Source organism: Xenopus laevis, chromosome 7S (assembly GCF_017654675.1).
Source record: "Xenopus laevis strain J_2021 chromosome 7S, Xenopus_laevis_v10.1, whole genome shotgun sequence".
Lineage (NCBI taxonomy): Eukaryota > Metazoa > Chordata > Amphibia > Anura > Pipidae > Xenopus > Xenopus laevis.
The window spans coordinates 51071907-51097467 of record NC_054384.1 but is presented as its reverse complement, the minus strand read 5'-3'; the positions used below and the strand labels follow the sequence as shown (position 1 = coordinate 51097467).

The following is a 25561-nucleotide window of genomic DNA, read 5'->3' as shown; positions in this document are numbered from 1 at the left end:
GATAGTGGCCTTCAGGATCACTGATGATCTGAGTGACCATAAGGGGACAATCTTTATGAATTAGGATGGCTACTCCAGCTTTCTTTTGGTTATTGGAGGCATAATAGCCGTTTGGGAAATATTTGGTAGACAATTTGTGAGGTTTGGAAGCATCAAAGTGAGTTTCTTGTATAAAAGCTACGTCCGCCCCCGAGAGTCTCAGTTCCTTAAGAGTCAGATACCTTTTGGTTATACTGTTCAAACCTTTAACATTGAACGATATCAACTTAACCATTGTGGATCATCCAAGGAGTGAGCGGTAAACTGGTACAAGGAGGAGTCTCTCCAGGGGCGGAGTTTCTATGTCTCAAAGATAACATCTTGGTTGGTTTCAACCTATCACAAACAACAATTTGCATAGTTATACAAAGCATACCCAACGGAACATGAAGCTGACGTCCAGACATCACATTTACATTTACTAACCATTCAATTTTGAGTGCAGAAAAAAGTAGGGAATCAAATACCAAGGCTGAAAATAACATGAATAAAAACAAGGTTAACTGGTTAAAAATACCGGTAAGAAGAAACACATATGAATTGCCTAAGTGGCCATATAAAAGTCCAGGTTGGAAAATTCCTGGCTTAGTATACCAAGGCATATATGAGCCAAAAAAGAGCCTATGGAGGGGGGGTATAGGTAACATGTGGAGTAGCGCAAAGCTAGTCAGCACCCCACCATTTGACCTGTAGCAGCTGACCGAATCAGAGGTTAAAGGGGAACTATCGCGAAATTAAAAATTTGTAAAAAGAATCATTGCATGAAGTTATTAAATTGTCTAAATATAATGTATTAAAAAAAATGTACAGTTTTTAAAATATTGAAGTCATTATAATGAACACATGCCTAGCTCCTTCTCTCCTACCTGCCTCTGGCTAGCTCTGGCGTCGGAGTCGAGTTTCTTTGCATAACAACGCTGTCCTCACTCTCATTGGCTATCAGTGCTGTCAATCTTGAACTGTGTAGAGGCAGCATAATTAATGGCTCCGTTATTTGTGCCCTGCTGGATTGATCCTTTTCCTCTTTAGAGCCAGCCCCCCATCCCCTGCAGCCAGCCCCAGTACTTATAGTGCTTTTAAAACTCTTTTTTTTTACACTCAGCTGCTTTCCTTCGGCAGCTCCCCCTCCCTTCCAGAAAGTTATGTGAAAAGAAAGCCTCCGTAACAAGCTCCTGCTCAGCCCCTCCCCCTGCAGTCAGTCAGTCAGTCAGCATCGTAGTTTTACAAGTCCGGTTACATGAAGACTTGCTCTCCTGAAACTCCCCCTCCCTCCCAGAAACGAGGCAAAAGGAACTAAAGGTGGACTGATTAACACTGGCTGAATCTGTGCAGGTCATTAGTCTGTATGTGACACTGAGACACGTGAGTATTGAAGGTGCTGCTGCTCCAGTTGATTTTTTTGCTTGTCTAACATGGCTGCGTCTCAGTGTCAGCTTATTTTCTACTGAAAAAAACAATGTATAGTTTTCCTAGATAAACTAAAGGTTTCTCCTCAGAAAATGCCCCTAAAGTGAGAGAACAGGGGCAGATTTATCAAGGGTCGAAGTAAAAATTCAAAGTAAAAAAAAATTCAAATTTCGAGCTATTTTTGTGTACTTCGACTATCGAATAGGCAAACATTCTATTAGAATTTGAAAAAATTTAGCTTTTCGAATATCGATTTTCGAATATCGAAATTTATCATGTGCTGTCTCTTTAAAAACTTTCACTTGAACCATTCGCCATCTAAAACCTGACGAAGTGCTGTTTTGTGTGAGAGAGATAGGAGTGGCTGGGGTGAGTGAGAGTAGAAGGTAAACATGGCAGGGGTGAGTGTAAGTGAGAGATGAGTGGCAGGGTTGAGTGTGAGAGAGATAAGAGTGGCAGGGGTGAGTGTGAGAGAGATAGGAGTGGCAGGGGTGAGTGTGAGAGAGATAGGAGTGGCTGGGGTGAGTGTGAGAGAGGAGTGGCTGGAGTGAGTGAGAGTAGAAGGTAAGCATGGCAGGGGTGAGTGTAAGTGAGAGATGAGTGGCAGGGTTGAGTGTGAGAGAGATAGGAGTGGCAGGGGTGAATGTAAGAGAGATAGGAGTGGCTGGGGTGAGTGTGAGAGAGATAGGAGTGGCTGGGGTGAGTGTGAGAGAGATAGGAGTGGCTGGGGTGAGTGTGAGAGAGATAGGAGTGGCTGGGGTGAGTGTGAGAGAGATAGGAGTGGCTGGGGTGAGTGTGAGAGATAGGAGTGGCTGGGGTGAGTGTGAGAGAGATAGGAGTGGCTGGGGTGAGTGTGAGAGAGATAGGAGTGGCTGGGGTGAGTGTGAGAGAGATAGGAGTGGCTGGGGTGAGTGTGAGAGAGATAGGAGTGGCTGGGGTGAGTGTGGGAGAGATAGGACTGGCAGGGGTGAGTGTGAGAGATAGGAGTGGCAGGGGTGAGTGAGAGAGACAGGAGTGGCAGGGGTGAGTGAGAGAGACAGGAGTGGCAGGGGTGAGTGTGAGAGAGATAGGAGTGGCAGGGGTGAGTGTGAGAGAGATAGGAGTGGCAGGGGTGAGTGTGAGAGATAGGAGTGGCTGGGGTGAGTGTGAGAGAGATAGGAGTGGCTGGGGTGAGTGTGAGAGAGATAGGAGTGGCAGGGGTGAGTGAGAGAGACAGGAGTGGCAGGGGTGAGTGTGAGAGAGATAGGAGTGGCAGGGGTGAGTGTGAGAGAGATAGGAGTGGCAGGGGTGAGTGTGATTGAGATAGGAGTGGCAGGGGTGAGTGTGAGAGAGATAGGAGTGGCAGGGGTGAGTGTGAGAGATAGGAGTGGCAGGGGTGAGTGTGAGTGAGATATGAGTGGCAGGGTTGAGTGTGCGTGAGATATGAGTGGCAGGGGTGAGTGTGAGTGAGATATGAGTGGCAGGGGTGAGTGTGAGAGAGGAGTGGCTGGAGTGAGTGAGAGTAGAAGGTAAGCATGGCAGGGGTGAGTGTAAGTGAGAGATGAGTGGCAGGGTTGAGTGTAAGAGAGATAGGAGTGGCAGGGGTGAGTGTGAGAGAGATAGGAGTGGCAGGGGTGAGTGTGAGTGAGATATGAGTGGCAGGGGTGAGTGTGAGTGAGATATGAGTGGCAGGGGTGAGTGTGAGAGAGATAGGAGTGGCAGGGGTGAGTGTGAGAGATAGGAGTGGCAGGGGTGAGTGTGAGAGAGATAGGAGTGGCAAGGGTGAGTGTGAGAGAGATAGGAGTGGCAGGGGTGAGTGTGAGAGAGATAGGAGTGGCAGGGGTGAGTGTGAGAGAGATAGGAGTGGCAGGGGTGAGTGTGAGAGACAGGAGTGGCAGGGGTGAGTGAGAGAGACAGGAGTGGCTGGTGAATGTGAGTGAGATAGGAGTGGCAGGGGTGAGTGTGAGAGAGATAGGAGTGGCAGGGGTGAGTGTGAGAGAGAGATAGGAGTGGCTGGGGTGAGTGTGAGAGAGATAGGAGTGGCAGGGGTGAGAGAGATAGGAGTGGCAGGGGTGAGAGAGATAGGAGTGGCAGGGGTGAGTGAGATATGAGTGGCAGGGGTGAGTGAGATATGAGTGGCAGGGGTGAGTGAGATATGAGTGGCAGGGGTGAGTGTGAGTGAGATAGAAGTGGCAGGGGTGAGTGTGAGTGAGATAGGAGTGGCAGGGGTGAGTGAGTGAGATAGGAGTGGCAGGGGTGAGTGTGAGAGAGATAGGAGTGGCAGGGGTGAGTGGAGAGAGATAGGAGTGGCAGGGGTGAGTGTGAGAGAGATAGGAGTGGCAGGGGTGAGTGTGAGAGATAGGAGTGGCAGGGGTGAGTGTGAGAGAGATAGGAGTGGCAGGGGTGAGTGTGAGAGAGATAGGAGTGGCAGGGGTGAGTGTGAGTGAGATAGGAGTGGCAGGGGTGAGTGTGAGTGAGATAGGAGTGGCAGGGGTGAGTGTGAGAGGTAGGAGTGGCAGGGGTGAGTGTGAGAGAGATAGGAGTGGCAGGGGTGAGAGAGATAGGAGTGGCAGGGGTGAGTGAGATATGAGTGGCAGGGGTGAGTGAGATATGAGTGGCAGGGGTGAGTGTGAGAGAGATAGGAGTGGCAGGGGTGAGTGTGATTGAGATAGGAGTGGCAGGGGTGAGTGTGAGTGAGATAGGAGTGGCAGGGGTGAGTGTGAGAGAGATAGGAGTGGCAGGGGTGAGTGTGAGTGAGATAGGACTGGCAGGGGTGAGTGTGAGAGAGATAGGAGTGGCAGGGGTGAGTGTGAGAGAGATAGGAGTGGCTGGGGTGAGTGTGAGAGATTGGAGTGGCTGGGGTGAGTGTGAGAGTAGAAGGTAAGCATGGCAGGGGTGAGTGAGATATGAGTGGCAGGGGTGAGTGTGAGTGAGATAGGAGTGGCATGCTTTGATCTGGGAGTATGCAAAAACCTCATTCTGCCAATAATATCAGCATTTTCACACTATAAAAGAATAACAGCCTTACTGTTCTCAGAATGAGATTCCAGAGAATGCAGTTGGTGTGTGGATGCTTTGGATTCAGCATGAAGAGGGTGGGACTTTGCTAGTTGCTACGTGACATCACAGTTGGGGTATAGCCACTCCCATTCAGCAATTGCTTGAACTGGCTCTCAGAGAAAGCATTCTAACTCACTGTAATATTATTGAATGCCTTTCAAAAAGTAAGCATTTCTGTTAAATGAATATATTTGAGAATATTGTTATTTTCATCCTATCTATCCACTGGGAAAATTCGATTTTCGCGATAGTTCCCCTTTAAACAAACCAAAAGGCAAAGTCATCCTTCACATACTGGAGGAGAGGGACTGAGTGCAAGTGTGGGTTCCTGTGAAGACATAGGAGCCTTGTTCCATAGAGGAGTGAGTGGTGGTTAAGCTGGAGATTGATGCGGGGAGGTGGTAGGACTTTTGGACTGGAGTCCCAGTGCTGCCAGCAGTTTATTCCCCTTTGCCGGATTTAGGAGAGTGTGGCTTGTGCCACGATGATTGACAATCAATTTAAAGGGGAAGCCCCATCGATAGGGAATTTTGTTTTCTCTCAATTTCTGTGTAACCGGTTTAAGCTCCCTTCGTTTGGCCAGGGTAACCAGAGACAGGTTCGCAAATATCTGCAGTTTATGATTCTGAAATTCAACCGTCTGCATTGAACGTGTTGCAGAGGCTATCGTTTCTTTTCCCTCATAGTAATGGAATCGCGCAATAATGTCACGCGGTGGTTTGTTGTCTGGGGGCCTGGAGGCCAGTGAGCGCTGGGCCCTGTCTAGTGACCAATGGATTGAGGGTTCTTGAGGGCAGAGCACTCCGAATAAATCCTGTAAATATTTCCCAATCTCTGGGCCACCTACGGTCTCAGGGACTCTCCAAAAACCTTAAATTTTGCCTTCTTGACCTGTTTTCCAATTCTTCACAGTTGTCTTTAAGGTATGTTAGATCATCCCGTAATGAACAATTTTCATCCTCCAAAAGTCCCAGCCTTTGAGCAATGTCGTCTGTATATGTCTCCAATTTGACAGTTCGCTCACCCAGATCATTCAGATCCCTCTGAACCTCCCTAATTGCTGATGTGACTGCCCGTCAGACTGCTTGTGTAATGGTGTCTTGCAAGGCCTCCTTAAGCTGCGCCAAATGTTGCGCTAATATCGGGGCAGTAACAGGTTGAAGGTGTCCTGGGAGTGAATCAGTATTGAGGGACTGAGGGACTGAGCATGCAAAACCCTCCAGGAAAGATTTCAAAACTTTCAGGGGTCTGCCGTACAGAATAACCTTTGGTTCAGGCCACCCCAGTCCTCCTGATCCTTTCAATGGATGCATGACCATAAATCCAAAGGGCAGCTAGTATAATTTATTATACAAGTTGCATTGTAATTGTAACAGCAGAGAATCTCTAGAGGCTTTAATAAAGTAAAAGGATATGACTGACTGAATAAACCAAAGACAGGGAAACCATAACAAAGATCAACAGACTTGTTGCACTCCTATTTGTAAGGGCAAATAATATATCACCAAATCATGAGGCATTGCACCAATTACCTGGCCCTGTTGTTTAATATTGACCCTTTAAAATGGGGATCAGTAATAAAATCATTTCTTTACACAGTATAAGTCAAAGTCAAAGTAAACTTTATTGTCTCAGCAGTATACAAATACACAGTGAGACGAGACGATGTGGCTCCAGCTAGTACATATCACAAAAAGGCACTTAAAAATACACAATAAATATGTAAACATGAAATGTGCAATATATTGGCAGAAATTGGATATATACATGTGTAAACCTTTAGAATTGTGCAAATAAATTAACTTGTCTGGAATGTAATTGGAGGCAGGCAATGAGTTGGGGAGTCTGATAGCTTGCAGAAAAAAGCTTTCATGCAGTCTGGTTGTTCGGGCTTTAATGCTGCAAAAGCGTCTGCTGGATGGGAGCAGCATGAACAGTCCATGTGAGGGGTGTGTGGAGCAAATTGGTAATTGCTCACGCACACCTGTCTGTGTAGATAAATCCAAATTCACTTGGTGCTCAGTGATAGAGGTAACCAGCAACCTCAAATCAGATACTGAGAAAAGGCACACTGGCACACAAGATGTGAATGCAGATGAAAACCTTGCAAAATTTTATTATCGGAAGTGCAACGTTTCGGGTCAAGCCCCTTTGTCAATGCTTGACAAAGGGGCTTGCCCCGAAACGTTGCACATTTAATGACACCCAGTTTGTGTTCCAGCGGATGGTGGGAATCAAACAACAGATATTGATCCATATAAATGGGTTTCCTGTATACTTCCATTTTCAAGTTACCCCCCTCTCGGATGCATATCAAACAGTCCAAAAAGGCAAGTTTGTTCTCGTGGACATCTTCCCTTGTGAACTTGATGTTATTGTCCACTGAGCTAATGTGTTCTGTAAAGGCCGCCACTTCAATGGATCTGATTTTAACCCAAGTGTCATCCACATACCTGAACCAGTGACTTTGTGTAGTTCCCTGGAATGTAAGTAAGGCCCTCCTTTCCACTTCCTCTATGTACAAGTTAGCTACAATGGGAGAGACTGGAGAACCCATTGCACAGCCATGTTTCTGTCTATAAAAAAGGTCCTAGTATTTGAAGTATGTGGTGTTAAGGTACAAATCTAGCAACAAACATACTTGGTTAGGACTGAGCTTTGTTCTGCCTATGAGGTTTTTATCTTGTTGCAGTCAATTTCTTAGTCTTTTGAAGTGACATCATATGCTACCATTGTTTTTACTGCCTCTAGTGTAACGCCATGAATCTTGGTAACAAACTCTTTGGCATTCTGGATATGATGCACTGTATTGCCTACCAATGGGGCTAAGATATTAGCCAAGAATTTTGCAATGCTATATGTCACTGAATTTATGCTGCTGACAATGGGTCTTAGCGGGGCTCCTTCTTTGTGTATCTTGGGGAGTCCGTATAAGCATGGTGTGGCTTCTCTGGGGTACAAGCGGCGGTATAAAACTCGATCAATGGCTTTATCCTTTTCAAGTTGTTGTAGGCAACCTATCATCTTTTTCTTGTAACCGCTGGTTGGGTCTTTCCTTAAGGGTTCATATGTATTGCTATCATTGAGTAGTGTGGTTATCTTGCGGTGGTAGTCAGTTGTGTTGAGCACAACCATGCATTGCCCTTTATCTGCTGGCAGGATAGTGATGTTCGGGTTACACAGAGAACTGAGCGCTCTCCTCTCTTGTGTAGTAAGGTTAGAGGGAGGTGTTCTGACACTTGACAAGGCAGCGGCCACTTTTGGCCAGAGTTGTTCTTCTTCTTCCTTCATTGTGAATTTGCTTATTTGTCGCTCCTTACTCTATAGGGCCGATTTATCAAAGATCAAAGTGAATTTTCAAAGTAAAAAATGTTGAATTTCGATGTAATTTTTGGGTACTTCAACCATCGAGAAGTCCAACTGTCTCTTTAAGTATACAGTTGTGTGTGCTTCAACCACCTCACATAGGTTCCTTTCGGGCAGAGTGCAAAGCAGTATATAGGCCCTTGCCATGGGCCAATTATACAGCAAAAAGGAAAAACTGCAGCACCTCTTATTTGCAAATTGTGAAAAATTTATTACAATTGGTCAGTAACAGGCAATGTTTCGGGCCTTGTCTTGCCCTTTCTCAAGCCTGCCTGATAGTGTGTGATACAAACATTTATACCCCACATTGGGGGAGTGCACAATATCAGGACCCACCCCCAATCATGTTCAAACCAATCAAGTGAGGACATCGTGAAAGTTCAGTAAAGTCCAAGCATTATTCATTTTTCGTGTGTCTTGTTAGTCCATATTCCATGTTGGTATTTAGTTGTATTTATAAGACAAAAATTTCAATAGTGACACTTAGTGATTAAAAATTAAAACAATATATAAGGTTATAGAGGCTGCAGTACCTTTTACCCGGAGAGGATAGTTCCGAATGGAATCTCCTCGATGCAGTCCGGGATCATGTACCCATTCTTCATAAATGTTGATAACCTTAAAAGACAAATATCATGTTCAGAACAATGTAAACATACAATAAAAGGTTAAAACCAATCAGAACAAAAGAGGGTGTTGTCTGACCTAAGTGGAATAGAAGGGTATTACAACTTAAATAAAGCACATAGGTGTATATTCCCTATTAAAGGGGTTGTTCACCTTCAATGTACAAATCTTATGAAACCACTAACAATGCTCTCAATGTGTTAGAAAAACCATTTTCCATAACAAAAAGTAAAAATGCCATTGTAAAAGCTAATTTTTATAGCTATTAACTCAGTCCTTCTCCTGTCTCTCTGACCAGTTTTCTGAAGTGATGGGAGTGGCCTATTTTGAACCTGACACACCAAGAACTTCCTATATGATGACATCATCATGCCCAGGCTTTGCCCTTACTTGTTTCCTATTGGATGTTGATACTGCCCTCCTCCTAGTAATTTATTGGGTGCTTGTGAACTGTAACCAGTCACATCATTTGAATGGTCATTGGTTGATTACTCAATTGTAATGGCAGAGGTTAACAGACGCAGCATATAATAAAAAAACCTGCCTTGTAACAAACAATCACACAGCCATGCAGACAAATACTGCAGAAAAGGAAGGAGCTTGTTCTCCCAATTCTGGGATTCTCCTTCTGCCTAGACTAAAACTGAATGGAGTGCCAAAGGGGTGCAACCTTTTCTGGGAATAAATACTGGCTTTTCTATATTTTTATCTTTTAATACCTTTGGCATTAAGCATAATGTCAGTTATTTACAAAATTGCAACAAAAACCAGCACTGACTTGCTTAGAAACGTATGTAACTTACACATCTAGCAGGGACAGTAGGGCTGCCACCTCACCCTTTTAAAACCAAACACATATGAAATCCACAGCCTGCATGGCTAATTATCAACTCATTTAGATGCTGCAGACTGAACTGATTTCTGTGCAGCCATGTATCGTGCATCTAAATGAATTGCTTATTAGCCACGCACGCTGTGGATTTCATATGTGTTTGGTTTTAAAAGGGTGAGGTGGAAACCCTAAGTGATTTTGTGCGCTCTCCTGGGGGGGGGGGCGGTAATTTACCTAGAAAAACGATACCTTTTTTAAGTGTTTAAGTGTTCCACTTCTGGAACAAGATTTAGAGCTCTAAATACCAAAAAATTAAAAAGTTATATTTTTCATGATATAGGGATCTATACCAGAAAAATATTTTACTTTATGCACAAAAATTCAACTCATTTGGAAAGCCTCAAGCTCATACAAATAGTCCTGGAAGTCACGTCAGCTGCTGAATAATGATTTTTTATGAGGTAAATACACAAAATAATACATGCCCCCCCCAAATAATATATTTCTGGAAAGTACAAGTGTCATCTCCCATAGTATCCATTTTAAAAATGATTTATTTTTTCTCTGTAATAATAAAATAGTCGCTTGTACTTGAGCCCAACTAAGATATAATTAATCCTTATTGGAAGCAAAACCAGCCTATTGGGTTTATTTAATGTTTACATGATTTTCTAGTAGACTTAAAGGTATGAAGATCCAAATTATGGAAATTATCCGTAAAACTCCAGGTCCCAAGCACCTTGATCCCCCCATCTGCACAGTTGAAGTCTCTGCTGCACACAGCCCACACTCCCCCTCCCTCTCACAAACTTGTAACAGTTTCTCTTCAGTACCTGAATGCTGCTCAAATTCCCCAGCACAGCCCAGCACAGGAAGCAGTGGCAGATTGACAGCAGACATAGCCAATAGGAGTTAAGTTAGCTGCCAGTACAATGTGTGATGTCATATAAGGAAGAGGAAGTGAACACTGTAGTGTTTTTAGGGGTCAGTGACCCCCTCCCAGCACAGGGTCTGTGTGGAACTGAAGGATTAGTACAGGGACACTTCTGAGGTGAATATCTCTTGAACTGTACTTTTTCTGTTAACTATTTGTATGGAAAAGTTTGTTCTATTCATGTGAACTGTTAGATTTGTCATTTTGTTACAAAGGTGAACAACCCCTTTAAGGCCCTTAGGCCAAAGCGTACCCAATTTGTTTATCCAGTACATTTCTTTTCTTTTAAGGGCTTTTAACTGATCGCCCCCTCTTCTTAATTTGGGGACGCCATCAATAATCTGAAATCTCAGCTGACTTGGTGTATGTTACGCTGTGTGAAAGTGTGCAGGCATAGGGAGTTCGAGGTCTTCACATCTTATGGTTGATTTATGTTTTGAAATTCTGTCTTTCACTTTCTGTGTTGTTTCTCCCACATATCCTAGTCCACATGGGCATTGTGTCTCTTTAAAACTTCAACTTCTACCATTAGCCAACTAAAAGCTGCTGTTTTAGCCTATGGGGGACCTCCTAGAACCTATATGGAGGCAATTGGTGGAGTTTGAGAGATCAAAGTTTTTTGGGGGAAAAACTTTGAATCAAAGTACATCAAAGGCGCTATAACTTTGATCGTACATAGGCCGAATACGTACCACTTTGACCCCCAAAAACCTTTGACCTCTATTCGCTTGGTCTTTTTGAATTCAAAGTTCGAACTTCGACCCATGATAAATCTGCCCCTATATGTGTTGGGCAATCTGTGCATGTTCAACAAAAGCAACCACCCTTTCCAGAGTTCAGGCAGTTCTTTTGCCAGACTCAGTTTCAGATGTTCAACTTTCTGCTTAGGGGCATCAATCGTAAAGTTGATCTGTCATTTAGTAGATGTTTTTGGGCTTTTTGTAAAATCTTGTTGTCTCTGTGACTTTTTACAGTGAAACCCAGGCATAGGTTACAAGAGAGGAGTCCCTGATGTCAGCATCTGTGATTAAATCGTAGATGTTTTTGATAGTCCACCAGTTTTCTTGCTGTTCTTTCATAGTCCCAAACCAGTTTTAGAGTATTCTCTCCAAAATGAATGGCAATATGACTATGAAGATTTTCATTCATCCAGGTCATGGTATATCTAGTATAGGTAAAGCTAAAAACAACTGGACTTACAGCAAGTCCAGTTGTTTTTAGATTTACCTATACTAGATATACCAAGACCTGGATGAATGAAAATCTTCATAGTCATATTATAAAAATGGTTTATTTACATGAAGCAGGGTTTTACATATGAGCGGTTTTATGCAATATATTTTTATAGAAACCTACATTGTTCAGGGGTATAGTTTTGCTTTAATGTGATGCAAGGTGCAGAACAAATCTTGACTTGCAGCATGAAGAGCAGCATTTCAGACACAAGGGAGCCCTAGAATTAACACCATAGCAATACAGTAATTACAGGGCTTTCCAGCTCCTTGCACCCACTGGTGCTCCTAGTTTGTCTGTCTGAATGATTTGGAAATGATTGGGAATTTCACAGGACCTAAATGTTGTGCCCTTCAATGACCCCTATGTGTGTAAAGTTAAATGTAATGCAATACATACGGGGTGAAGTACAACTTTTCTGTTCCAAACTAAGGTGCACAGGGCACTTTGCTCCCATTTTTTTGCAATGTGCTTGTTTATCAGAATGGAAGTGAAGACTTCCCAGAATATTAATAATTATTTTTTTGTTCCATTTAGAAGATATAAGGGATGTTTCTGTTCCATCAATAACATTTACTTAAAATGTGATATACAGGATGTAAAATGGTTAATTATACTCAATACCCCCCAAATGAATCAAAGAAAGATACTCTGCACAGCTATTAATAATTATTTGCTTCCCTTACCCATCCTTTTGGCATCATTAAACATTGACAATTAAAACCAATTGCAATTGTTCATTCTAAAGTGGGTTAATGTTGAGGAATTTTGCATAACATATAGGTTTGTAATCAAAATAATAAATAAAATGTAAGTTTCTTGGATGTTAAATTGGGCTACATGCATTTTAGCAGTTTTCCTTTTACTGATTTTGTAACTCTGCTTATTAACTTAGATGGCTCAGCATGGAAAATGTATGAATAAAAATACTGCCTTGTAAGTATAACTCTGGCATACTGGTAGCAAATAATGTTTTTGTTTTCTGTGGCTCAGAAACAAAAATATATGTGTAACACCTATTTGGGCCATACGGGGTTAGTTCACCAGCTAGTGCACTAGAGCATGGGTTACACGTGCCTTCGCTATATGGAAGATTAAAGGTGTGGTGAAGTGTAACTACAACTCCCACAGGCTACTGTGCAATAACAAAACATACAAAAGACTTGGGCGCCAGGAGGTTCTTAATACAACAGGAACAAGGTTTATTAACCATGCATGAGGCAAGTGACATCAGGTTTCTACTCACGCAGGAGTTGAGGGAACAGCATAAGGAGATTTACTTACCTGGTAAAGCTCTTTTGCATAGGCCCGTACTGTCAGTGCAGGACGACTGGGGTTAAGTTCTCCTCTCTGGAGGCAGGACAAACAAATAATGAATCTTAAACTCCTCCTCTTCCTGTGTCTCCTTCCAGAAACATGGAACTAACTCCCTATCTAGCTAAGGATCGGTAGCAACCGGCACCCACACCAAAAAAAGGGCGGGATGCTGCACTGACAGTACGGGCCTATGCAAAAGAGCTTTACTAGGTAAGCAAATCTCCTTTTATGCATACGGCCCTACCTGTCAGTGCAGGACAACTGGGGATGTCCCACAGCCGTCAAAAACAGGGCAGGGCAGAAAAATATTTAACTTTTTAAAACAAAAAAAATGGAAATTGTTTTGAACTAAAGGAAGCTAACTATGTGCTACTGCTGCTCGTAGCACCTTCCTTCCAGAGTCCGACTGTTCGGAATTATACAAATCAAACTTGTAAAACTTAGAAAAAGTGTTAGGAGAAGACCAGGTGGCGGCCTGACAAATTGATTCCAAATATTTTGGAAAGCCAGGGAAGTGCTGATCTTTCTAGTGGAATGGGCCCTTAACTGAATAGGAGGGGGCAAGTCTGACTGTGAATAAGCAGTGGAAATGGTGTCCACTATCCACCTAGCAATAGTCCTTTTAGAAGCTGGTGAACCAGTTTTATGACCACAGAAAAAGATGAAAAATGCATCAGTCTGTCGAAAATCCTGAGTTCTCTGAACATAAATCTTCAAAGCTCGAACAGGGTCTAAAGAAATAGTACTCCCCGAATCTTGGTCCACTTCCGAAGACCGAAATGCAGGAATGACAATGTCTTGGTTCACGTGAAATGCTGATACCATCTTCGGTAAAAAGAGAGGCTTAGTACGGAGTACTGCTTTGTCTTGATGAAATTTGATCCATGGTGGTTTGCAAGATAAGGCAGCCAATTCTGAAACTCTTCGTGCTGAAGCTATGGCCAAAAGAAAAATTGTCTTGAGAGTCAGGAACTTAATTTCTACCGAATCAAGTGGTTCAAATGGAGCATATTTAAGTGCCTCTAATACTAAGGTCCCAAGTAGGTATAGGACTTTTAGTAGGAGGTTTAAGGCGGTAAAGACCTTGAAAAAATAATTTGAACTCTGGTAAGAGAGCCCACTGGAATTGAAACAATGCTGCCAAAGCCGAAGCTGCACTTTGAGTGAAGTAATGCCTAACTGCTTGTCGAAACCATTCTGGAGGAACTGTAGAATTTGAGGAGATTTGCAATCTTGCCATTGCAATTGCTTTGAGTCGCACCAAGAAAGAAAAATGCGCCAGATTCTATGATAAGATTGAGCAGTTGATGGTCTTCTAGCTGATAGTAATGTATCAATTACTGACTGTGGAAAGCCCTTCTGTTTCCAGATGCTGGATTCAAGAGAAAAGCCGTTAAACTTAGCTTGTCGACATTCTGATACCAAGCTGGCCCTTGTGTTAACAGGTCCGAAGTGAGAGGTAACCAAAAGGGCTGATCCTCTAGCATTGCTATCACGTCTGCAAACCAGCTGCGAGCTGGCCATTGTGGTGCCACTAGAATGATTGGTACCCTTACCTGGCGGATTTTCAATAGCGTTCGTTGAAGTAGTGGCAATGGTGGGAATGCATAACCCAACTGGAAGTTCCAGGGAGTAGCTAACGCGTCTACAGCCTCTGCCATTGGGTCCCTGATCCTTGAGAAGAATCTGGGTACCTGACAGTTGTGTCTGGAGGCCATGACGTCGACACAGGGAGTTCCCCACTTTGTGGTGATGAGTTGGAACACTGATGTCTTGAGTTGCCATTTGCCTTTATCTAGGGTGTTGCGACTGAGGTAATCCGCCTGCCAATTTTGCAGCCCTGGAATGTAAATGGCAGTGAGTGTCGTCGCATGTGTCTCTGACCAATTGATGATTTTGGATATTTCCAGCATTGCTGTTGCACTCTGTGTACCTCCCTGCTTGTTGAGGTACGCAACTGCAGTGCTGTTGTCGGATTGAATTCGAACATGAGAAGTTTTGAGAAGTGGTGACCAGTGCATGAGGGCATTAAATATTGCTCTGATTTCTAGGATATTTATGTGGAGTTTCCTTTCCTGTAGACTCCAAAGACCTTGACACGATCTGTGCTGCCATGCTGCTCCCCAGCCTGAGAGACTGGCGTCCGTAGAAATCACTGCTGGAGCCGGGAGATGCCAAGGTTTGCCTCTGGTAAGAGGTTCTGGTGATCTTTGTTCCACTGTCTGAGGAATTCTCTTTGTAGAGGTCTCATGTGAAATTTTGCGAATGGTACTGCATCTATGGTTGAGGCCATAAGACCTAAAAGTTGGAGAACAGAGTAAGTTGTTGCTGTCTTGGATTGCAAGGATCGGATGATTGATTGGATATGTAGGACTTTTTCCGTTGGAAGGAAAAGTGTTTGTAGGGTAGAGTTTACTACCATCCCTAGAAATGGAAGAATCTGGGTCGGAGTTAGTAAACTCTTTTGATGGTTTATTATCCAGCCGTGTCGAGTAAGGTGATGAATGCATAATTGCGTTGCTAGATGAGCCTTTGGGCTTGATTCCGCAAAAATGAGAATGTCGTCCAAGTATGGGTAGATCTGTATTCCCAATGAGCGAATCATTGCTACCAGTGCCCCCAGAATCTTTGTAAACACCCTCGGAGCTGAGGTCAAACCGAAAGGCATTGCCTGGAATTGGAAGTGTTGTTGGTTTATAAAAAATCTGAGGTACTTGTGGTGATCCGGGTGTATTGGGATGTGAAGATATGCATCCTTCAGGTCCACCTTTGTCATGAATGCGCCTGGTGGTATGGCTGTTGTGATGGAGCGAATTGTCTCCATTTTGAACCTCTGGTATTTTACCGCCTTGTTGAGCGGATGCAGATTTAAAACTGGGCGGAAGCCTCCATCTTTTTTTGGTACCAAAAATAGATTGGAGTAAAAACCATGGAAATGTTCCTTGGGTGGAACTAAAGAAATGACTCCTTTGTCTTGGAGGTCTCTTAGAATTGATTTGGTGACTTCCACCTTGACAGGGTCTGAAGGTTGTTTTGAAGGAACAAACCTGACTGTTGGTGGGAATCTTGTGAAATATATTTTGAGGCCTGATGTAACAATATTGAGAACCCAGGGGTCCGAAATGGAGGATCGCCAGATGTTTGCGAAATGTTGTAGTCTGCCTCCCACGTTTCCTACTGAGTCAGGAATCCTGACTCTTGGAAGGTCCCCCTTTCCTAGTATTCTTGAGTTGGGATTGCCATGGCTTGAACTTCTTGTTAGTGTTGGCAGAGGTGGGACGACTTCTGTTGGATTGTTGTGAGTAGGAGCCCCAAGATCGATGATGGTAGTTACGTTTATGAACCACCTTGTAAGGTCTTTTACCCTGAGGTAGGAATGCTCCTTTCCCACCTGTTACCTCGGCAATGATTTGTTTGAGCTCTGAGCCAAACAATTGTGTCCCTTCAAATTTAAGTGACACTAATCTGTGCTTGGAAGCCGTGTCTCCAGACCATTGTCTTAGCCAAAGTGCACGCCTTGCTGTAATGGCAGCTGCAGACGCTCTGGTGGCTAATTTGGTAACATCCAATGAGGCTTCACTGAGGAAGGATAGAGCTAGAGATAGTTTGTCTAGCGTAGCAGCAGTGTCTGACTGTTTGACAAGAGGTGATTTCTTTAGTTCTTTGCACCAAAATTTAGCTGTGCGTGCCACGCTGATAGAAGCGGGCGCTGAGCGTAAAACTGCTGCTGAGTGAATAAAATCCCTTTTGAGAGCTGATTCCATCTTTTTGTCCATGGGATCGCGGAAAGAGCCTGCATCTTCCGCTGGTAGAGTGGTGTTCCTAGACAAACGAACTATAGCCGAATCAACTTTAGGTGATTTGTCTGCAAATTGTTTGAGTTCATCTGTAACTGGATATTTCGGATAAAATTTTTGTGGAACCGTGTTACGTCTGTATGGTTGAGACCATTCATTAGATATAATTTGAGAAACAGATTTGCTAGTGGGAAATGCTCTAGATTTCTTGTGGGTGTTACCCAAAACCTTGTCTATCTTGGAGACAGGCAATGGAGCCTCTTTAATTTCTAGGGTATCACATAGTTACTGAAGAAGTAATTTGATATCATCAGGTTGTTTTGAAGAGATTGCTTCATCGGAAGCTGAAGAATCTGAATCAGAGGAACCACTGTCATTAGATTCAGAGTCTGAACCCAAATTAGAATTTGACTGTGAAGAATCAGAATGGGTATTCCGTTGAAGCTTAGTTCTAGGTCTAGACCTAGTAGGCATTTGTACGTGGCTATCAACAGCCTGTTGGACTGATGAATTGATATGTGTTTGTAACCAGCCAAAGAATTGAGAAAATCGATGATTTGCAATATTAGAAGATGGAGAAAAATCCTGTGGTACAGACTGTGATTGAGAAGTATGAGCAGGGCTGGCTGGGCCCGGTGAATTTTGTGGTGTAGGAGGGTCCTGAATAGCATGAACAGTGGCAATTGTAGATATAGGCACTGGTAGATCTAATCCATCATCAGAATCTGCTGAATGGGTAGATTTTGCCATCTTATGTAGGATAGGAGGAGAGGGAGAGGCATTGTAAGCTTCTTTTTTCTTTCCCTTCTTTTTAGATGGTCTGGTAGGCTTTTTTTGGGTTTCAGAGAAATCCTCAATTAAATCAAAAAGTTTTTTAGAATGTGCCATGATGTATCAGGCTAATTCAGATCGTCTCCTTGTGTGTTTAATATAATACAGATAAAGTCAGCATGAAAACGATTGCACTTATCTGTGCTGCGCGCATGCAGCCTGTCTCACTCCCTGATGACGTCACCACCCTGCGCGGCAATCACTTGGCGCGCTTAGAGCAGTTAGCAGTAGGCGGAAGTGACGTAGGGAGGAGGATGCGGCCGAGGACTGGCTCCCACGGACAACATGCGGCTTTAGCAACAGCCGTTTACAGGGACGCAGAGTTTAAAACAGAGCGGCAGAATGGTAGGGGGCCTTGGGAGAACAGCCGGTCATCCTGAATGCGCCAAAATTGCAATATGTCAGAGTGGAGCTTCACAAATCTTGGCCATAAATGGGTGAGAGAGGGCTCACAATAACTAGGCAAACGCTGCTCGAAAGGAGCGGAGCACACAATTGGGGCTCATTATTGAAATCAGTGAAAAACAGGAGCACACTACATAGAGAAGGAAAGAGGGCTCACCTGATTAGAAGCTCAGAATAAGGGCTCATTACACTGAAAAGCACACAACCATATAAGGGGGCTCAATTACAGTGAAGAGCACACTAATAAATATAAAAAATAAAGAGTAAATAAAAATAAATGTGGAGAGGAAGAATGATGTGTCCACCTCTGAGCAGGGCAAACAAAAAACTGAGCATAGAAGGAGACAGGAAGAGGAGGAGTTTAAGATTCATTATTTGTTTGTCCTGCCTCCAGAGAGGAGAACTTAACCCCAGTCGTCCTGCACTGACAGGTAGGGCCGTATGCATAAATAGAGTTCACACAGATCTGCAGGCAGGCTCACTTAGAGCAGACACAGGCATTTCATGAGGAAGAGCCTCCATTAGGCATTTGCAGAATTCACACACATTCCCTCCTGCAAGTTGTCTGGAAAGCAGCTTCTACCCTACAGTCCCTCTTCACTGTGGTCCCTGACTGGAGGCAACACACAGAGCCTCTGGGAAGCTACTCCCTTACTTTAAATCCTTGTTGGAGATTCAGCTGCTCTTTCCCTCTAACCTTACTGCCTTTCTCTCCTAGAGAGACTATGACAAGTCTGCCCTAGTATATATATTCCTCATTCACGGGGTTTCCTGGTCCCCGACTTGGACACATGCCTTCTTCTGGGCCTAGTGTACTCAGCCCCTCTGAGCACACCCAGCTGGATCAGCATCCAGAGGAAGAGGCCACTCCTTACACAGACTATAGTGCAGTATAGCAGGAGCTGTCACACCTCTCCTGGCAGATCACTCTAAGAAAAAGGTGGGGGTCTTAAAGCTGCAGGGCAGATTAACCTGTAGGGGCCCCTACATATGTGTAGTATGTATGTATGTATAGTAAATTGCTCAGCTTAGGGCTCTTATACACAAACAACAAATAGCATCTCAGTACAACCTGGGCTCTGTTAAGACATGTTCCTTTATAGTAGAATACATAAAAAGCCACCGTAAGGGAACAAGATTGAACATTCGTATCTAGGAACTTCCTAGACTGGAGAAGAAAGGTTAACATATTGGTGCAGAGGATATCATTTTCAAGCAAGTTCACTATCTGCATGGTGTTTATACACTGTGCTTGCGTAGGGTTCCTCCAAGTACTCCAAAACAGGGTTGCCATCTGGCTGGTAACATAGTAAGTTAAATTGAAAAAAGACACACCATCAAATTCAATCTTTGAACTCTATTTTAACCTGCTTAACTGCAAGATATGCCAATTTTATTCCAATGTAATTAATTGAGAATAAATATAAAACACAGAACTGTATTTTGTTCTATAAAATGTGGCAACCCTACTTCATTAATATACAGCCTGGTTAACGGGTTACTGATAAAACTGAGCATAGTGCACTGCTCAAATATGTATACTGTCAAATATGTATAATGCCTGTATATTGCTGCAAAAATGTCAGCAATTAAAAAAAAAAAGTGTAATGTCTATTAGCAGCAGGGCCTCCAAATGAATTGTCCAGTACATGGCTTTAGATGGGTTATTTTTGCCTTCTTTTGTATCAGCCAGCAGTTAGGCAGATTTCACTTAAAAAGAGCTTTAGTGTTGGCGTGTTTTTCACAAGTCTCATGTAATATGTTACTATGTACTATGTACACAGTGGGGAATAAACATTCATGCGTAATTGAACTTTTCAGGCAGGCAAGGCCATTTGGTCAGAAACTGTCAGGAAAACTATACTCATATCCTATATCCTATACCCATATCCTTTAGCATGTAACTTACCTGCTAAACTGAATGACATTTCAGTTTAACAGTATCCATTTCATTTCAATTCAGTGTGATCATACAATCCAAATGGCCAATTCATCTCACTTTTCTGAAGCTAGCTATAATGTCCTATCATATCAACCTGGTTTTATATAGAGGTCACTGCAGAGTCCCTTGGTAGGCTTACACATCTTCATACCTGGATAAGAGTTGCCTTTGGGAGGATATGTGCAATGTCCATTGGCACAATACTACAGAAAGTAAGGGAGTACCTTAGTATTTACCACTCTTTGTTCCAAGAACTTTTGGTGCTTTTTGGAAAAAATACTGTGCCACCCATAAAAACCCTTCATGTTGAGCCACCCATAAAAACCCTTCATGTTGAGCATGCTATCAGTCTTCTGTTAATATCCCTAAAAATGTCTTTGCCAGCAGTGGACAGAAACAAACAACACCCATCCTACTGACATGAAAAGAAAAAAAGACACTTGGGATCAGAGAAAATCTTTAAAACTGTCGACAACAAGGTTTTTTTTTTTTTGCCTGGGGTCTTGGTTGTGGAAATCACAAAAGCACAATCTGTTATATCTTTTATTGTCATGTTCCATTTTCAGGAATCTGAAACAGGCTGTTATCAGAAAACAGTTGTTTCACCTGAGTGCCTGAGCTAAGAAACAACACAAGCAATGCAGAAGAACAGCACTCTCAGGACTTGCTTCAATCTTCCAAAGGTTTATTCTGCCCAATGTTTTGGTCCCCCACAGGGACCTTCGTCAGGAATCAAACAAGTCCTGTGTGTGCCGTTCTTCTGCATTGCTTGTGTTGCTTCTTAGCTCATGCACCTAGGTGAAACAACTTCCTATGGTATGCAAATTATTTCTCTCTCTCTTTTACCTATTGAGTCATACTTCGATGCAATTGTTGATGGTGTGCACCAGAAGTCAGAGCAGAGTCAAGGAGTATTGATGTCCAAGACATTACTACCTTTCTCAGCACCCCGCCATCCTTGACCTGGCTCTGCACATTTGCTATCACTCTAGCTCTCCCATTCCCAATGTTGTCAACACCACTGCTACTCCCCCACAGAAGCTGTCACTTGCTCACAAGCTTTCCTCACAGGCCTGTAACATTTTAAGAACTATGTCCCATTCTGACTATGCTGTCCAGACACATGCTAAGCACTTTGCTAAGCACTTTTTGTTATGACCAAATAACATTTTTGTCTCATCAATCCAAAGCACTTTGTTTCAAAATGACTGTGGCTTGTCTAAATGAGCTTTTGCATACAACAAGCGACTCTGTTTATGGCGTGAGTGCAGAAAGGCCTTTTTTCCATCACCCTGCCATACAGATGTTCTTTGTGCTGAATTGTAGAACGATGTACAGATACACCATCTGCAGCAAGATGTTCTTGCAGGTCTTTGGAGGTGATCTTTGGGTTGTCTGTAACCATTCTCACAATCCTCCGCATATGCCTCTCCTGTATTTTTCTTGGCCTGCCAGACCTGGGTTTTACAGCGTCTGTGCCTGTAGCCTTCCATTTCCTGATTACATTCCTTACAGTTTAAATGAATTGATCAGTGTAAAAATAAAAACCGGGTAAATAGATAGGCTGTGCAATATAAAAAATGTTTCTAATATAGGTAGTTAGCCAAAAATGTAATGTATAAAGGCTGGAGTTATTTGATGTATAACATGTCAGTCAGAACACTACTTCCTGCTTTTCAGCTCTTTTGGTTTACACTGACTGGTCACCCTGGCTACCAGGCAGTAACCAATCAGAGACTTGAGGGGGGGCCACATGGGTCATATATGTTGCTTTTGAATCTGAGACGAATGCTGAGGATCAATAGCAAATTCACTAAACAGAAATGTTTTTTAAGAGTAGGAATAAAAAATCCAAATTGATAAAAGTGAAAGATAAACTGGGCTCCCTGACCAATGACCCTTCAAAACTAGTACAAATTTTTAAGGAGTATTACAAAACCTTATATTCTGCTCCAGACTACAATCAAGACAAAAGCATTAGGTTCTTTGAAAAAATCCAGATCCCTTCTATTTCACAGGAGCAACTAAACAATTTAAATAATCCTATATTAATAGATGAGGTCTCGAACGCTATAAAGAATCTGAAAAAGAAAAAAGCTGGTGGGCCTGATGGTTTACCACCAGTTTTTTTTACAAAATACTATCCGCTAAAATTGCTCCTTTTCTCACAGAACTCTTTAATGATATTTTATTATCTGGTAAGAAACTCCCAACTAGCATTGGGTCTAACTTGATAATCCTTCCAAAAGAAGGAAAAGATCTTTCGTTACCAGAATCTTACAGGCCCATCTCATTACTTAACCAGGACATTAAACTGCTTTCTAAAATTTTAGCGGATAGACTTTCTTTAATCCTTCCATCCGTTATATCTGAAACCCAGAATGGCTTCATGAGAAGGAGGTCGGGCATAAAGAACATTCGAGCAGTTCTCTCTGCAATTGCCCATGCTAGAAGGCATAAGCTCCCTTGTACTGTGGTTAGCTTAGACGCTGAAAAGGCGTTTGACAACATAATTTGGGAACATCTCTTAGAACTCTTTGAAATCACAGGTCCCTTCTTCAGTTTTATTAGTTACTTGTACACTTCTCCAGAATCTCAAATACTAATAGCTGGAGTGAAATCCTCTTCTTTTAAAATTCACAAAGGAACCAGACAAGGGTGCCCCTTGTCCCCACTACTCTTTAACATTTCACTAGAACCATTGATTAGAGCATTAGATAATCTGAACACTTTCCATGGCATCAAAATCAACAAAGTTCTGTTGAAATCCTTAGCATTTGCCGATGACCTACTTTTGATAACACAGAATGTTAATGACTCTCTAGGGGACATTTTCAACATACTCCATGAATTTGGGTCTTTTTCGGGTTATAAAATAAATGCCAATAAATCAGAACTAATGAATATAAATGTATCCGTGGCGACTTCTCTATTAAGAAACTTAAATTTAAAAAATCCCAAACCCCATTTGAGATATTAAGGACTCCTAATTCCAGTTGATTTGAGAAAACTATATGACCTGAACTTCACACCTGCTGTTAATAAAGTGCTTTCTCTTTGTCACAAATGGAAAAATGCTCCCTTGAACTTAAAAGGTAAGATAGCTCTCTTCAAAATGCTAATTTTTCCCAAATTGATCTACCCGCTAATAAACTTACCGCTGTTACTAAAGCATTCCGATATCAAGAAATTGGATTCTTCTCTGAACACTTTTATTTGGGGGTCCAAGAAACCCAAAATTGCTCTTTCAAGACTAAGATGTCCGAAAGAACTGGGGGGATTGAAGGTCCCTAACTTTAGAATCTTTAACCTAGCTTCTATCACTAGATACTTAATTGAGTGGATATCTGGGGGAAACCGATATATCAACCCTAAACTTGAAATTGTCCAAGATAACTGCCCCAACATCTTGGCTATTGTACACAGCAAATGGAGTGAAATTCCCGTTGTTTACAAAACTAATCCCTTATACAGAGACTCACTTTTCACTTGGAAACATTTGTTTTTGAGTCATGGCTTCAACCATACTCAGACCCCCTTCATGCCTATACAACTCCTTTGGAAAAATTCTAAATCTGGCTTCCCTCCTTTCATCTCCGGCAAGAGTAAGAACTTACCTTTATTGATTAAAGATGTGGTAGATCCTACTAATGGAAATTTACTTAACTGGCCTGAGTTAAAGAGACAAAACAATCTGAAGCCCAACGACCACTTCAAGTATATGTTTATTAGAAGTGGTTTATTAGGAGTCCAAAACAAAGAGACATTTGCTTTTCAAAAACATTGGCTAGCTTTGTCAATACATGATTTAACTGAGAATCCTGATTTAATGAGCATTAACCTCATCTCTCAAACATTGTGGGTTCCAGATAATAAGAAAAATCATCCACTTAAAAAAATAGCTGAAAAGTGGTAGGGTTATATGCAATCCGAAATCACTCCCACTCAACTTATACTCTCCATTTGTAAATATAATAAGTACTTAGTGTCTGAAAATTGGAGAGTTGAGCATTTTAAATTGATCCACTTAGGATATGGTAGATTGTATAGAAAGTCAATAGGTTTGGGTTCCCAGCCTTTCTGTCCAAAATGCTCCCAATTAAATGTAGATTTATTTCACTACCTTTGGAGTTGCCCTAAGGTGCAAAAAGTTTGGCTAGTTCTGGAGAAGTATCTGAACCACAAGTTCAAGCTTCATATTAAATTAAGCCCAAAATTGGCATTACTCCACATAAACTCTCCAGATAAGGATTTACAGAGACATCTAAATGTTATAAGTAATTCTCATTTTAACCTGGTGATGCTGTTTACAGCTGCTACTAAGAAATTATTATTCTCAAATTGGTTGTCAGAAAGTACTCCCTCACTTTCAGATATCTAGTCTCTTCTAAATAATCTTTGTTGGCAAGAAGCAGTAAGGATTAAATCAGAAGATCCAACTCACATATGTATATTTACAGAAACTTGGTCAATATTTTGGGATCAAACAGATTCTAACTTAAAATTTCGAATCCTCGACTGGCTCAAGAAATAGTCTTTCCTGTAGTGGCTAAAACCTATTTGTCCATTTTCTTCACATTCCTTACAGAATTATTGTATCACTGGTGCTTAATATTCACTAAGTGTTGTCAGGTTGTTGGATTTAGAACTTGTTTTTGTTACTTTACTTTTATTTTTACTTTCACTCTGGTAAAATGTAAATAAGGCACTCCAATTGTTATCATTATTGTATTCCTGTTCTATATCTCGAGTCTCCATAACCAGTTTGGAGATGCCTCATTTTACAACTTTGCATTTTTGTTAAATTCCTACTTATTTTGGTTTTAAAACTCAATAAAAACATTTACATGATAAAACAGAAATGTAGCATGTGGCCCCCCTTCAAGTCGCTGACTAGCTCAGAGTTATAGAGCTGAAAAGCAGGAAGTTGGATTCTGGCTGTTTTATTAGACATCTGTTCACTCCAGCCTTTATATATTGCATTTTTGGCTAATTAACTATATTAGAAACATTTTTTATGTTACACAGCCTATCTATTTACCCAGTTTTTATTTTCACACTGAACTGTTCCTTTAAACCTCTGAGATAGCTTTTTGTAGTCTAAACCATGATACTGAATCTTTGTTTTCAGACCTTTTGAGGGTTGTTTTGTGGATCCCATGCTGTCACTCTTCAGAGGAGACTCAAACAAAAGCACAACTTGCAACTGGCCACCTTAAATACCTTTCTTATGATTGGACACACCTGCCTATGAAGTTCAAGGCTTAACAAGCTAATCCAACCAATTTGGTGTTGCCAGTAATCAGTATTGAGTAGTTATATGCATTCAAATTAGCAAAATTACAAGGGTACCCACATTTTTGCACAGCCAGTTTTTCACATTTGATTTAATTTCATACAACTGAATACTGCTTCACTAAAAATCTTTGTTCAGAGAACACCTCAGTACTCAGATGTTCCTGGGAAATGAAAGACATACCACTGTTATCTTTTTTGTTGAAAGTGGAATAAATTATTATGCAGGCTGAGAGGGGTTCTCAAGTTTTTTCATACCCATGCTTTTTTTAGCCCTGCCAGAAGACAAAAAAAAATTCCATATATTATATGCAATTAGATATACAATCACCCATAGACACATATTCAGTAAGAAAAACTTGCATTTTCAGTGATTTACAAAATAAAATCTGTATCTACATCACAATGCATTCGGTGGCACATCTGCATTTGTTTGAGGACTTTGTATGAAATTGTTGCACCCTATTTTATCATCATTACACATTTTTCAGCTTTAC

The 25561-nt window shown here is 42.0% G+C and overlaps 1 long non-coding RNA gene across 1 annotated transcript in view; it reads left to right on the top strand.

The window, feature by feature from the left end:
- Positions 1-331: 331 nt before the first annotated feature.
- The window catches only part of LOC121396376, a 47601-nt gene continuing 22371 nt past the window's right edge, over positions 332-25561 (top strand). Inside the window, exon 1 of the long non-coding RNA XR_005963011.1 lies at positions 332-1401. This is a non-coding gene — a long non-coding RNA (uncharacterized LOC121396376). The remainder of the gene's footprint in view (positions 1402-25561) is intronic.